The sequence below is a fragment of the Opisthocomus hoazin genome, chromosome 6, assembly GCF_030867145.1.
Source record: "Opisthocomus hoazin isolate bOpiHoa1 chromosome 6, bOpiHoa1.hap1, whole genome shotgun sequence".
In the NCBI taxonomy this organism is placed as follows: domain Eukaryota; kingdom Metazoa; phylum Chordata; class Aves; order Opisthocomiformes; family Opisthocomidae; genus Opisthocomus; species Opisthocomus hoazin.
The window spans coordinates 59,106,310-59,121,658 of NC_134419.1; the positions used below are offsets into that span (position 1 = coordinate 59,106,310).

A 15,349-nucleotide genomic window follows, 5' to 3' on the forward strand; every position below is an offset into this window, starting at 1 on the left:
CGTGGCAGCGCCGAGGCGGACGGCACCTCGGCTGCCCGGGCCGCGGGCGGGGGGCTTGAAAACAACTCCTGAGAGACAGAAACAAGCGGGCAGGCAGGCGGTGGGAAAGGACGGGAGGGTGCGTGGGTGGCAGGGACGGCGTGGGAAGGAAGGGGTGCGCACACACGTAGTGGAAGGGTCTCTCCTGTCCTGGCTGGCAGAGCGGCCAGTGCTGTCTTGGAAAGGCAGTAAACAGTCAATAGTGTTTGTTTCAAGGGTCCCGGAGAAAAGAGAAGTCCCCGGTGGGTCCATGCTCTGGAAGACTCAGTGTGAACCAGCCAAGAGTGCAACAAGGGTCACTGATAATTCCAAGCAGCTACCTAAATAGTAGAGGTTAAAGGGGCTGTGCATGGGTAAACTTTCGTCACTGGGCTATTTCTATGTGTGATCTGAAGGAGGAGAACACTGGCGTGAATTTCTGAAGGATTTACAAGGCTTAGGTCGGAGGGGGTTGATTTAAAAGTGAATGGTGCATGTTGAGCTTATTCATCAAGTGACACAGGTAGTTCTGAATCATAGTTTATAGTCACCCAGAGGATATAAATGCTACTATAATGAACAGCAGTTTTAAAGACAACCTATAAGGAGAGTGGTGTATTTTAAGGGAATTTCTTTATTCTGCCTCCTTTTTTTAAAACTTGTCCTCCAGTAGCCAAGACAGTTACTTTTCTTGGAGAGTATACAATGCAATAATTGAAAAATTGTTGGAAAAAACTACTGTTGCTGTGTATAACACAACTCTTTTGTGATTTTTAAACCTTGGAGTGCCGAATCTGAGCAGATACTATTGAAAGTCTCTGAACCACAAGTTTGTAGGTTTTGGATCATGGCAAAGAAAGGTTTGATTAATTTTTAAAATTAGCATCAGGCCACATTTCTCTGTACCTCTTGAATGTATGAAATGAACAATTTGCAAATACAAATTCGCCCAAATGTACGTTGCTAAAGTATTGAACCTCTTATTAATTAATCTTTGCTTATGAATAAGCCAAACCATCCTTTGATGCTTCCCCCCCCCCATGGTAGCATGCTCATGACCTCCACTGGGGGTGTGAGCGAACCTTTTGTTGTTTGTGGTTTTTGTCTGTACTTTTTCTATACAATCAAGGTCCTGTGAAAAGGAGGAAGAGGCAGCAGGAGGTAGGAACAAGCTGGGCTATTTTGGACCACTGTCCCATTAAAATGTTCTCTCTCTCCTTAACTCACTCCGAACTCCTATTCAGGCATACACTTTGTATCAGTCCTTAACCTGCACTAAAACCTGTAGGACACTGATACTTTGACATTGTTGGAAAAGAATTAAAGACTCAACCAGGGATGGCTAATATTTCTTGCCTTGTTTTATTGCAGAACAGCAGGAATTCAAAGTCTTTAAAGCTCTGGTACTTTGACTCTTTTATGCAGCTGATGAAATAAAAATGTGTTTGGTAAAGGAATTCAAATTAGCACTGGGTCACATAATTCCCCTCTTCTAAATATGGCCAATCAATGGCATCTCTAAGGCATCTAGAGGCAAGAGCTATGCAATTTCTGCTCATGCAGAATAATATTCCTAGCGTGGAAATTTCTGCTAATTAAAGCTCTTGCCAAGTAGGGTCTTTTTTTTCCTTCTTCTTAAATAGCTCAAGTCAAAGCTTTGCATGCCAGGACTTGGAGAAAGGCTCCCTATATTAGAGCAATACATTCAAGATTTTAAACTGCAGATCTCAGCTTCCTCCTAAAATAAATGTGATATAAATAGTGTTACACAGCCTTAATAACAGCTTATATATATATAAAAAGCCAAATAATGTTTTCTTATGGAATTAGACACATCTATACAAAGGAAGTATTGTGACCTGTGCTTGTGTTTTGTTGTAGGAAATACGTAGGAAATGCATAAGAAGGGGTATAGGACACCAGGAGTAGTATCTGTTCTTTTTATTCTAATAGCAAAATAACTTATTAACTCCCTTTAGGGTTAGATCTATCTACATTAAAATAATTTTGCCTGACTCTTTATTTTTAATAATAAAGTCAGTAGCAGGGATAATGAAGGTTAAAACTCCAGGGAAGTTAATGAAACATAAATTATTCCTGAATTTGGGCTTCAGTCCAAATTTCTGGTTACTGCTTATTGTAGGACATCTCATTAATTTTTCACTCACAAAAATACCTTGCTATGTATAATGCTACACAATTAGCTAGGACCGTGCAAGACCATTCCTTAAGTATATAACTTATTAATTAGAAATTAACTGAATGAAATGCGGTGAGCTGCATGTTCTCATAGAAACTGATGGCAGAACTCTAAAAACCTTTTCCATATTCCGTTCAAGATCACATGGTGTGACAAGAATGATATATGGTCAGTAAAAAAGGCTTTTGTGTTTACTTCAGTTTTCCTGAATAATAGTGATATTATCTTAATACCCAAAAAAGAGCAAAGACTCATAGTGGTGTTTAGGTGTTAGAGCAAACAGAATGCTCAGAGCTGATCCAGAGCCCTGGAAGGCTCTTAGGAGAAGAGTTTGGGCATATCAGGCAGTGCTTATCATTGGCAGGTAAAGCTTTGCCTCTTGAGAAGCAGCACTTACTGTCCCAATCCATCCCATCAGCTGAAGAACAAGCTCTCACCTCGGATTCCCATTCTGCATCCACACTGTCACATATTCCAGTCTGTGGCAAGAACATCCTTTTGCCCTACTGGGCTCCCAATCCTTCATCTTTAGTGACAAAAGTTTATTTTGTCCATATTCTGAAGAAGCAAGAATTGCCTCTATTTGCATCATACCACACTATCAAAGGTACATAATTACAGAAAGTGAGGAACTAGGAACCGAGATGCACAGACTCAGTTCAGTTTAGCATAATTTGCCCCTCCTTACTGTAGATGTCCAGAACTGTTCATATGGTCTGCGCTTGTTCTGGTTTGGCTGCAGCCAGCAACAAAAGCGCCACGCGGCCGCCCTTCCCCCCGCCAGGGTGCGGAGGAGAATGGAAAGAAACAGGCAGAAACTGGTGGGTTGGGATAAAGGCAGTTTAACAGAACAGTAAACAAAGGGAACAGGAACAACAAGGATACAGACAAGGAGAAAACACAACACAAACCGCACAACCCTCAGAGCTGTTCTCCCAGACCGAACCGCCGCCACGTGCTCCTGAGCCGAGAGTGAGTTCCCGCCGCTCTGCTCTCCCCCCAGCTGGAACCCAGCATGACGGCACATGGTATGGAATGCCCGGCTCTGTTTGGCCAGGTGGGGTCAGCCCGCCCGGCTGTGCCCCTTCCTGGAGTCCGGTGAAAATTAACCCTGTCCTGGCCAAACCCAGGACAGTGCTCTACGGGTGCCTGTTGCTTTTCACTGTCTATAAAAGAAGTCTGTATCAGCTAGAAGAGATGTGCAGAAGATGAATTTCACTCTAAGGGGGTGGCTTTCTGAGGTAGAGAGCACCTTCCTCTTCCATTATTTTCACTAGCATGTGATAGCATATCCACTATTCAGCCTCAGGATTAATGTTCTTTGAAGACTGGATTTAGCTTTAGTTTCTCTTTACACAATTGACATGTAACAGCTTTTGGCATGTAAATCCCTTATCCCCGTCAGTAATGAAAATGTTATGAGTATCTATTGCTTTTCCAGTTTTATCTCACAGAGAGTTCAGGATTTATTCTTCCATATTTCAAGACTTTCAGAACATGTGTTTGTGACAGATCTGTCTATTTGGAGCCAAAGACTTGTGTTTGTATCTTGAGGTCCACCATTTTTGCTTATAATGAGGATGGCATAGACAGTTGTCAGACAAGCATGTCCCATTCTGTTGCTATCCAGAAGCTGCCAGCCTCTACTGAAGGATTTTCCCCATGCATAGGTTACTAAGTGCAAAGCTGTCAGCTGGTATTAGCAGAAGTAGTAATTCTGTGATGTTACTAGGGACTGGCCTGAAGTGAAGACCATGTTGTTTTTGTTTTTTTTTTTACAGCAGAAACTTTCAATTTTTCAGTGACCCGTGCACCACCACATAGCGTAATTTAGGAAGAAAAAAGGCTAGGTATTTTTTCTCATTAAGAAAGGGTAGCAAACTTTTGTATTGGAAAATCCAGTGGTAACTCATATTTGTTGAAAACCTGGTTCATCCAGGTTGGTAATGCTGCCTTGGAACTCACCTAAACTGCAACAGCTCCTCTCATAGTTTGGGAGATGTCTCCTTACTATGAGAGGATGCATCACAAGTGCCTGGCCATTGCGCTTCCTGGGATACATACCCTCTTCTTCCACGGGAGAGGGAAACTACAGATCGTGCAGGAGAATGTGAGCACAAGGAAATCAAATCACTCAGACTGTGGTGAAGAAAAAGTAGACAGCCTTAGAGAGGAAGGAGGTGACCAGTTTAAATCTAATTTCCTGTCCAAAAGTGATTTTAAGGAAATATTTCAAGCAGCCCTAGGCACCAGCCTTTAATTTCCAGTCAGCAGCCTATAGGGCTTTGAATTCTCTGTCCTTTTACTCAGCTTGTTTCTTAGGCTGCAAAGACTCTTACTGAGGCCAGTGTTGAGTACAAGTTCAGAGCTCAAACTGATGCACTAAACAGGCAAGATCGATACCTGCTGGGCGACAGCCGTCAGTGTAAACACTAGTGCTTTTCAAGAGAATGAGTGGGAGTGGGAGATGGGTTAGATAGCCTTGGTGGGACAGCAGCGTACCGTTATGTACCCTGCATCAGTGCTAAGATTGCCAGCTGTAGTACACATCTTCAGACTCCTGTTTACAAGTGGAATTCAAAGGCTGGAAAGAGGGTAGGGGAAAGGCAGCAGCAGCTGGGAACCATCCATGACCACAGCTGGTTTTGCAAAGATCTTGCAAATTGGGTTGGGATCTCTCCAGGATTTTCTTGGTCTGAGTAATGCTGCAAATGAGAGGAGTATGTGTTGTGCTGATAGTACAGAGAGGTTTCTGCACATGGTGGAGTAGATTAGGCAAACATTGGGGAAGCATTTCAGAAGGGTGACGAGAAGCTGCTGACCAGTAGGCGGCAAGCGTGCCCCTAAGGCAAGGCTGACCCAGAGCTCTCTTGGGTGTGGGAGGCTGTCTGTCCACAGGGTGACAGCTGAGGTCGCTTACGATCCTGTAGCACTTTCCCAGTGAGCAGCTCTGTCATGTAGCCTCACTGTTTCCAGCTTGCTTATTCATAGCCTTCCAAGCCTTACGATAGCTTTGGCTGTAGTGCTTGTGGGAGAACCTGGCCCATCGAGGCCATGTGGGTATTTTACTTGTTGTAAAAGAAAACTAAGGGCATGTTTTCTGGTTTTCTGTTATACTAAGTTGTGGGCCAAAATGTAACGTCTCTAGATTAACTTTGGATTTTCACCCAAGATGAATTTGGCCCTATCAGTTGTTAAATCCTTGCTGTGATTGATCTCAGCTTGCTCAGAAAGGGATCATGCCAGACTAGCAACCACAGAAATCATCAGTTGAAACTCCACCAAAATCCTCATTCCCTGTAAATTGAAAAATTATGCTTTGGAATAAAATGCTTTGTTCTTCAATCTCACACTAATTTTTCATTAGTGTCATATAACTTGAAGCTATTAGAAAGATGCCAATTAAAACAGAATGGATTGAAGTATTTGAGTGGAGAAAAATAGGAACATGATTCTAAATGAGGTGTCATACTAGTTCTTGGCATCCTGTGGCATCTTATCTCTGATATTTTCAGTTCTAAATTTCATTGCCCCCCACCCCTTTTTATCATAGATGTACATACATATAAGTAAACTAAGGCCTATTCTTGGCATATTTATTTTATGAATTCAACACCACCCATCATCTGTATGAATAACACAATATGAACACTTTTCCATCTCTGTCTCCCCAACTCTATGCAGAAGAATTTTTTCTGCAGAAAGAAGAAATAACAGAAATTCCATAAGGCTCACTCGGAATTGCTTTATAGTAAATTAATGAAAAAAGCTTGTAGATAAATATTGGAATGGAAGAATAATGATGCTAACACTAGATCTTTTTTTCAGTACTTAGAGGTGTAGTTGCACGTGATTTCAATAAATTTCTACTCTGACAAGTTATTCTTCTAATACAACTTTTTAGATTATCAACACATCAGTGGAACAAAAGGAACAAAGAGATACTAAAAAATCTGTTGTCAGTAATTGATGGGCTAGTCAGCATTGGATTAAAAAGACCACTGATCTGATGGCATGGCAATCCCTTTATGCACCCATAATGGTGTTGTATGTTCACAGCGTTTTACATGCTAGTGATTTACACATCAAATAGCTGTTTTCACTTTATGCACCAGCACTGGTAAGTTTCTGCAAGCTAACATGAATTTGCTGGGCCAGCTGTAGTGCGTTCCTGGTAGGGATGGGTAGGACAGGAAAATTCACAAATATGGGTAATAGCTTGTGATTAGAATACAGGAAACTATCATACTGACTCTCAGATACACATAAATGCTACATTCTTAATGCATATAGGCATAAACCCAGTAAATGTTTATTATTTATCCCTAATGTCAGAAAATTAGAAATGTAGGGAGCAAGTTATCTTACCTGAAATCACTCCTTTTTAGAAGGCAAAGTGAGGTTGAGACTACTTGCATGCATTAATAATGTTCAGCATTGGTTTTATTTTTTTTTTGGCCCCATATTCCAAGTTTTATTACATTCAAAAGAATGCCTGTTCAATTTCATAAATACAATGTTTGCAGAAGCAGTGTGGAATAGCTGTATCAAATCTGCTAGATTCCCTGTCTTTGGGAAGGCTAACAGAATATTTTTACTGAGAGACCCTGAAGCACTGGAAGAGACCTGTACTCTCAGAGGCTGGAGCTTTTTATGGACATGAAAGACAAACATCTGTGATGAATGGTTAGGTGGAATTGAACCTGCTGTGGGACAGGAGAATGAAATATATGACCCTGTGATGTTCTTCCGAGCCCTATTTCCTATGCACCATTTGCAAATGGAAAACATGAGTCTTATCCAGCCTTGTATTTATAAAGTGATGGGGTGACATGTACTGGTCTGGGTAGTGAATTTGACAAAACTGTGTGCAAGTAAATTCCTATTTCAGCATTTATTAATATAATAAGAAGGTAGCAGTAGCAAGTGTGGACACTAAATATGTGGTGCGATTGTGCCCAACAGAGCCACATTAAACGCTTTGTAAACTCTAGATCTTCAGTACAATCTGTATCTTCTGTTGCAGTTATCTGTGTGTTAGTTTAAGAAAGGTCACAGCAGCTATGCAGATCAAATAAAACATTAAAGCTGATTTCATTTCTTCATCTGATTTGATCTGTCATCATGAGCTTCTTCAGAAGGATTCTGAAGTGCAGAACAAGTTGCCCATGGCTTGCATGAAAAGAAGGGATCTCAAAACTGCTAAATTCATTAGCAGTTTCTAAGGAAATTAAGTACATTGATTTAAATATGAAATAAGTAATTGATGATTGTTTGTGATAGTCTTATGGACTATTTCTCACACCTTCCCATCAGGGATATGTGACTTGCCTGGTTAGTTCAAAATCAGTTCTATAACATATTCAGCTGCAGTTCTTTGGCAGCACATCGCATATTGGGGATTTCAGGAGATGGAGGTTTCTGCAGGGCCATTTGAAACAGTAGGAAGAACTCTCGGAGTAACTAAGGGCTACTGAAACCCTCACCAGCTCTTGCTGTAAATGTAACATGCATTTCCAAGGCATAGTGCACTTTCTTTTACATAAATAAAAGACCACAGGTATTGGCTTGCAAGTTTTTTCTATATAAACTCCAAACAAACAAGAAACTTCCATATCCAGAGAAGTAATTTAGTTTCTTCACTCATGTTTCTTCTCTTGAGGAAATACTGTAAAAACAAACAGAAGACATATCTGAACTCTATTGCTCAGTATACCATCGGATGGCATTCTGATGCTAAGGTGATTTAGCGCAACCTGCATAGGTTAGAACAGATATTCTAGACCTTTGTTGCCAGCATCTCAGTGTCTCCCAGAACCTCACTAGAGAAATAGGCATGATCTAATAAAGTAGTCCAAGTGAGATGGGCAAAGATTGTGTAGTAGACTTCTTGCTCCATCATGGTCCATGGTTCTGCTCAGTGAGACAGCTGAGAAGCAATGAAGTAGTGTGTTCTGAAATTGATAAGGACTGCAGCAGGCAGTAAAAGTTGGTAGTCAAACAAAGCTCTAAGCCTCTACTTTGTGTTTTTGGTGGGTCAGGCTCCTTCCACAGGAGCTGAAAGCAGCCGCGGTGCCACCATGTCCCAGAGCTGGGAGTCAGATCTAGTAAAGTGGCTCAGCAGGGTTGTGCTGGAGCAGAGGCAGCTTCCAGCAGCCCTGTCTTTAGTGAGGAGTGTCAAATTTTTATGAACATTGTTATGTTTTTATAGTTTAACGGGTTTCACTATTAAAGCAACACAAAGCACGTTAAAAACTTGTCATGGCTCATTTCCGCACTCAGTAGCAAGTCCTTGGTATGTGCAGCATGGGTCCCTAGGAAATACTAAATAACCAAAGCCAGCTTAGTACAGTGCTTTTCACATCTTCTTTATCCACTTTAATCATCTTGGTCCCTTTCTATTTAAAAACAGTCTTGATTTGAGGCATGTTTTATTCAGCTTCAAAGCTCTCAGCACAGTGGCTGGTTTGGAATTCACACCTATGTGTTGACTTCTCTAGGAAAAAAGACAGTAGTTTGTATAAAGACCACAGATTAGAAAAGAGTTCATTAGAAAATATGTTTTGAAAGACACTGTCATAGAAACAAAGGAGCACTGGATTAAAGAATAGGGTGAGGAGTTTGATAAAGAAGCAGCAGAGAAGAGAATGCAGTAGAAAAAAGCAACTACGACTAGTGGCAGTGGTGAAAGTTTGACAGAATGGAGAACGGTGTGTTAGTTTTAAATAGTGTTGCTGGCATCTTCAGTTACAAAAACATGGAGGTAGATCCAGGGTGCAGTCCAAGGGAAATTTGGTGTAGCAGCAATGTCAGAATTCACTCTAGCTACAGACCATGAGATCTGTAAACCACTAAATAGTATTAAATTGAGATGGACACTATTCCCAAGGATGGCAATGTTGCAGAGAGCATGGTAGGGCACTGAGGTATTCAAAGCTGGCAGGCACTCCAATACTGGAGCTAGACAGAGGAACAAGTATATCAAGGACAATGGAAAATACGGTGCAGAATATGAAGAGCAGTTCCTTAGGGCAGGTGGGAGGCAGCACTAACTTTTTGGTGCTTGTGGATGTAAGATAGAGTTCTAAGCGGGGAAGTTTCTTTGCATGTCTTTCTGCATTTATAGAGAAAAGTTAGAAAGTATTAGAATTCAATTAAAATCGTGTATGGGGAATTTTAAATGTCTTTTATTTCAAACAGGCTGCTTCAGGAAATAGATAAACAGAACAGAATACTTAAAGCTTACATTTGATTTAGGTTTGCTATTTTAATAGGGCCTTTGCAAAGTAGAGTTTTAAGGATTCTATCAAACTGCAACTTATAAGGCAACTAAAATGTAGGGGAGCACCTATGTACTTGCATTGTTTTTACAAAAGGTATTTAGGTCTCTTAAGATGCAGATGTTTATGTATCTAATGGAATTTTCAGAAGGAAGCTGGTGTCTATATTAGGAATTTTGGAAAATCTTACTAGGTGCTAATACATTGTTTCATGCCTAAAAAGGATTATAATTGGGTTCCTTGTGAGCTTTAGGATCAAAGTGCTTTGGAAATGTAAAGTATTTTATTATTATTTACTGCCTTCTCTTAATTTGGTCATATGTTTTATAAGCTCTTGAAAGCCATTGCAGTGTTATGGCAACATGATCCAGACCTGGAATAAACCCACTGATGACGCCACATTCAAAAGGGATGTATTTACCCCAAGGCGTTCCAGTGCTTGTCAGTGGTGCCCAGTCCCTGAAGATGGTTTTTTACTGCATTCATCTTCCTGCTAACAGTCTGCATTTAATACCGCTTGTACTCTTGACTTGGAGAAAACAAGTTCATCATGGAGTTACTTATCATTGCCAAAGAAACTTCACTAATTCTTTTCTCCTTATTCCCAGAAAAGAAATTAGGATTCTAGCAAACTATTCCAGAGGGAACTGGTTAGATCAGGGATTCTGCTTCATGACCCACATGTTACAGGATCTTTTACAGCAGAAAGGAGTTTTAATAAATGTTACTGAAAACATATTGCAGATCACTGTTAAATAATCCCTGCTTTATTGCAGTGAAAAGTGATTCAACAGCACAATGGTGAATGTGGAAGAAAATCCTCCTAGCGACAGGACATATGGTCTTTTTAAGGTTGTAGAATGGTGGGAAGACAAGTAAGCACAGGTGACAAGGATTCCAGCTGGCAGATTTTAAAAGCTTCCAGCATGGGAAGGAAGGAGAGGGACCAATTATGCAGAGGGTTTATCAAAGGGAAGTGTCCCTGCTTGATGGGAAGTAGGAGAAAGTAGCCTGTTCTTTTGATTGACAGCAAGTAAAAGATTGGTTCTGAGATTTCACGTGAGAATAACAATACTACTTTGTAATCCATAATAGGAATAGTGATCTGCTTAAGTATGCAGGTTGGTCAAGTGGCAAAACTGAATAGACATCACAAGAAGTTAAAGAAAAATCTTACAGAAACTTTGTCATGTTGTCTGTTCTCTTGATTTATTCAGTGCTCCTGAAAAGTTTTGTCTTCTGTCTTCCCCCTTCCAGATAGCAAGTACTTTTAGCTGCTGTAAATATGAACTGTGTTTTTACCAAGAAACGTAGAAAGTAATTCTGACTTGGCTATGTATCTTTATACGGGGAGTCTTCATGTGGCAGTGGATGAGGTGTGAATAGGAAAAATGTGAAGCTGCCCCTTCTGATGTTGCCAAAAGTTGATTTGTCAGTGCAAGCATGTTCCAGGAACAGGAGCTGAGATAAGAAGTAGGAAAGAGTGAGGCAGAGGATTGGATGATTAAAGGGAAGATGCAATACGAGATTAGTGCAATGCAGGAAGAGAAGCTGCTTAGAATTAATATGATAATTACATCTAATTATCAATAAGGGGTGAGAAAGTATGTACATTATGATGTCACAAGTGAAGCCAAAGAAATGTTGTGGTATTGATGTTATAGTCCTGTTGAAACTGTATTCATCGAAGTAGAGAGTGAATAGCTTGAAAGGGTCATCTGCTAACAGTGGTATTTTTGTTGAACTCTCAGCCTCAAACACTTTTCCAAAAGGTTTCAAAGTCCAATTGAAAATATCTGAATTGTCACAGTGAAAAGAGATTTGAAGATCCATTCAGTACTAGTTCCCCATATATACTTTTCAACTTTTCCACCAGAATCTGTGGGGAGAAGATTTGACGGTTTCTGTTAGATTTGGGTTTTTGGTTGAGCTATCTAATGCTTCTGCTTATTTTTAGCATGAAAGATTTTCCTCTTTTCCTTTCACTCCTACAGCCAATGCAGAATTGTCCGTGCAATATAATCTACTTTTACCCCAGTCAGATCGGTAGGGTTAGGGAACCCTAGCAACAAAGGGCTAATGTGAGTAAGGATTAATTCCTTTTATTATTATGCTATGCATGCCATAGAATTATTTTAGTAAGATTGATTTGTGCAGAATCTGGATGTGGCTGGTGGTGACCCCCACAGATTAAAGCTACAGTTCTCTGGAAAGGTGAGGCATCTGACTTTTACACATCCAGCATTATGTGAGATGGATTCCACCACACAGATAGCTAAATTAGGTGACTGAAACTGGATCCTGTAAGAATGGGGAACTATAGCTGCCTAAACTTAATGTGTTAGCGACCATTCCACTTGTATTTTGACCCGCTATATGGCAGTACTGAGAGTGAAATCTAAGCTAAACATGATGAAACTCAAAATACCATCAATGTGTCAGGTGTTGCAATCTCCCCATGACATGTAGTGCATGATTTAGTGTGCGTTACATCCAGCAGCTGCCTACAGTCTACTATCACTTGCCAGGCAGCTAGCACATCAATACCTTGTACTGGTTGTGCCCTCTATTAACACACTAACAAAGAATTACTGCATAACAGAAAATTACTGAGGAGATTTCATTCACTTGTAAAATAAACCAGTGAATTATTTTCATGACTATTTTCTTCCCTCAGACAGGAAATACTGTTTGTGCTGTCTCATATATGCGAAGTGATTTCCCATCTTTCCTTTTTGAAAAACTGTACAGAAAATACCATTGTGAACATATACAAACATACTTTCGTACCTGTATCATACATTTTCCATAACAATGTTTATTAAAAAAAAAAGCCTTTGTATGTATTTCTTTTCATATTCACTTTAAAATGAAATGGAAAAATGTGCCTTTGTAAGGAATTTTTATTGGCGAAGCATGTAATTTACTTTGGCTCCATAAATCAAAGCGCAGTCACGCTGCAAAATAGGGGTAGCCCATTTAGAAATGTTCCATCAGGGGGTATAGAGGTACAGCATATTATACCTGCTGTTTCAAATAAATAGCATTCTGAATTCCTGTTCATCTGTGTATAATATCTTTTATTGCAATCTGGTGGTTTCCGTCAAGTTTGTTAATTTTGTTCCTGCAGTTCGAGATGTAATTGATCACTACAGTACTTGCCCTTGGGACAAAGTATCTTTTTAACCAGTGTGTTGTTTCAACTTTTCACCATTCCTTTAAAAATATTCTATAGGAAATATCGTAGCCTGTGCAATAAGTTTAATGGTTCTTTTTAAATTATTTTTTCTATCTCATCGTAGGTATGTTAAACGTGTATACCTGCACTTTGTTTTACAAAAAGATGCATGTCAACATCATTTGCATGAAGTTTGTGTATGGTTTCAGTTAGCTTTAGATCACAAGTCTTCAGTTCAGCAAATTACTTTATTTTGTGCTTAATCTTTTGTTGTTTTTATAGAGCTACTCAAATGGAGAGCAATGCAGAGCTCGTTCTTAATTTCAATATATTATAATTAATTTTATTTATAAACCATTACTTTGAAATAATGCAGTGTTTTTCTGTTGTACTTTTAAAATCTTGTAAATGTTTTATATATTAAAATTGTTTTTGTTTTGAAGTAATTCAGAATGAAAAATTCATGAGAAGGATGTGTCAATCTTTATAACTAAGGTGAGTCTATAGCCTCAATTAAGCTAAGAAGTAGCTCAGGATAGAGGTGTGTATCTTTTGGTAAGCTGCTAAAAGAAGTATTGACTCATTTACCGAAGTTAAAGAAGTCAGAATGCCTGAAGAGTGATTATGTATTTCAGACAAACCCATAATGGATCAGAATTATAGCTATCTCACACTTCAACTGCAAACTCTTTGGGGCAGGGATTGCACATATAATGGGTCCTTCAAGGTACTATTTCAGTACAAATAAAACATAATCATAATAATAATAAATCATAGAATCACAGATTTTTTGGGGTTGGAGGAGGGCTTCAAGATCATCAAGTCCATCCACTAAGCTAACACTGTCAATTCCACCACTAAACCATGTCCCTAAGCTCTGCATCTATACATTTTTTAAATACCTCCAGGGATGGTGCCTCAACCACTTCCCTGGGCAGCCTGTTCGAATGCTTGACCACTCTTTCAGTGAAGAAATTTTTCCTAATATCCAATCTAAATCTCCCCTTGTGCAACTGGAGGCCATTTCCCATTGTCCTATTGCCTGTTACTTGGGAGAAGAGACCAACACCCACCTCGCTACAACTTCTATTCAAGTAGTTGTAGAGAGCGATAAAGTCCCCCCTCAGCCTCCTTTTCTCCAGACTGAACAACCCGAGTTCCCTCAGCTGCTCCTCATAAGACTTGTGCTCCAGCCTCGTTGCCCTTCTCTGGGCACACTCCAGCACCTCAATGTCATCCTTGTAGTGAGGGGGCCAAAACGGAACACAGTACTCGAGGTGTGGCCTTACCAGTGTCAAGTACAGGAAAATGATCACCTCCCTGTTCCTGCTGGTCACACTATTTGTAATAGAAGCCGTGATGCCATTGGCTTTCTTGGCCACCTGGGCACACTGTTGGCTCATGTTCAGCCAGCTGTTGACCAGCACCCCAAGATTCTTTTCTGCCAGGCAGCTTTCCAGCCACTTCTCCCCAAGCCTGCAGCCTTGCCTGGGGTTGTTGTGAACAAAGTGCAGGACCCGGCACTTGGCCTTATTGAACCTCATACAGCTGGCCTTGGCCCATTGAGCCAGCCTGTCCAAATCCCTCTGTAGAGCCTTCCTACCCTCGAGCAGATCAACACTTCTGCCCAGCTTGGTGTCATCTGTAAACTTACGGAGGGAACACTCAATCCCCTCATCCAGATCATTGATAAAGATGTTAAACAAGACCAGACCCAAAACTGAGCCCTGGGGAACACCACTTGTGACTGGCTGCAAAATGGATTTAACGCCATTCACCACAACTCTTTGGGCCTGACCATCCAGCCAGGTTTTTTATGCAGCAAAGTGTAATCCATCCAAGCCACGAGCCGCCAGTTTCTTCAGGAGGATGCTGTGGGAAACAGTGTCAAAGGCTGTGCTAAAGTCTAGGTAGACAACATCCACAGCCTTTCCCTCATCCACTAGGTAGGTCACGTTGTCACAGAAGGAGATCAGGTTGGTGAAGCAGGACCTGCCTTTCATAAACCCATGCTGACTGGGCCCTGGTTGTCCTGTGTATGCTGTGTTATGGCACACAAGATGATCTGTTCCATAACATTCCCTGGCACTGAGGTCAGGCTGACAGGCCTGTAGTTCCCTGGATCCTCCTTCCAGCTCTTCTTGTAAATGGGCATCACATTAGCTAACTTCCAGTCAACTGGGACCTCCTTAGTTAGCCAGGATTGTTGACAGATGATGGAAAGTGGCTTGGTAAGCACATCCGCCAGCTCCTTTAGCACCCTTGGATGGATCCCATCCAGCACCATAGATTTGTGTGTGTCTACGTGGCATAGCAGGTCACTAACCATTTCCCCTTGGATTTTGGGGGTTTCCTTCTGCTCCCTGTTCAGTGGGTTGGGTGTCCAGAGAACAACTTCCGGTACTGTTACTGAGGCAAAGACGGCATGGAGTACTTCAGCCTTTTCCTCGTCCTTTGTCACTAAGTTTCCCCCCACATCTAATAGAGGATGGAGATTCTCCTTCACTCTCCTGTTGATGATAATGTATTTATAGAAATATTTTTTGTTGTCTTTTACAGCAGTAGCTAGGCGATGTTCTAGCTGAGCTTTGGCTCGTGTAACTTTCTCCCTGCATAACCTCACAATATCTTTGCAGTCCTCCTGAGTGGCCTGCCAGTTATTCCAAAGGACAT

The 15,349-nt window shown here is 40.8% G+C and overlaps 1 protein-coding gene across 3 annotated transcripts in view; it reads left to right on the forward strand.

Moving 5' to 3' along the window:
- The window catches only part of MAPK8 (mitogen-activated protein kinase 8), a 332,992-nt gene that overhangs the window by 1,106 nt on the left and 316,537 nt on the right, over window positions 1–15,349 (forward strand). The window lies entirely within an intron of this gene.